This window comes from Mandrillus leucophaeus, unplaced genomic scaffold, assembly GCF_000951045.1.
Source record: "Mandrillus leucophaeus isolate KB7577 unplaced genomic scaffold, Mleu.le_1.0 Scaffold7, whole genome shotgun sequence".
Lineage (NCBI taxonomy): Eukaryota > Metazoa > Chordata > Mammalia > Primates > Cercopithecidae > Mandrillus > Mandrillus leucophaeus.
Genome location: NW_012107585.1, coordinates 8119794 through 8120309, shown reverse-complemented (window position 1 = coordinate 8120309; position 516 = coordinate 8119794).

Genomic DNA, 516 nt, shown 5'->3' with positions numbered 1-516 from the left:
AATCTCCTGGGCTCAGGCGATCCTTCTGCCTCAGTCTCCCAAGTAGCTGGGATTCTAGGCAGGCGCCACCATGCCCAGCTAATTAAAAAAAATTTTTTTTAGAGATGAGGTTTCACTATGTTGCCCAGGCAACTCTCAGACTCTTGGACTTAAGTAATCCTCCTGCCTTGGCCTCCCAAAATGCTGGGATTATAGATGTGAGCCACCATGCCTGGCCAAACTTGTGTGTTTTAAAAACATATTTTTTTTTTTCTTGAGACGGAGTCTCGCTTTGTCACCCAGGCTGGAGTGCAGTGGCGCAATCTCGGCTCACTGCAACCTCCGCCTCCTGGATTCACGCCATTCTCCTGCTTCAGCCTCCCGAGTAGCTGGGACTACAGGCGCCCGCCACCATTCCCAGCTAATTTTTTGTGTTTTTAGTAGAGACGGGGTTTCACCGTGTTAGCCAAGATGGTCTCAATCTCCTGACCTCGTGATCTGCCTGCCTTGGCCTCCCAAAGTGCTGGGATTACAGGC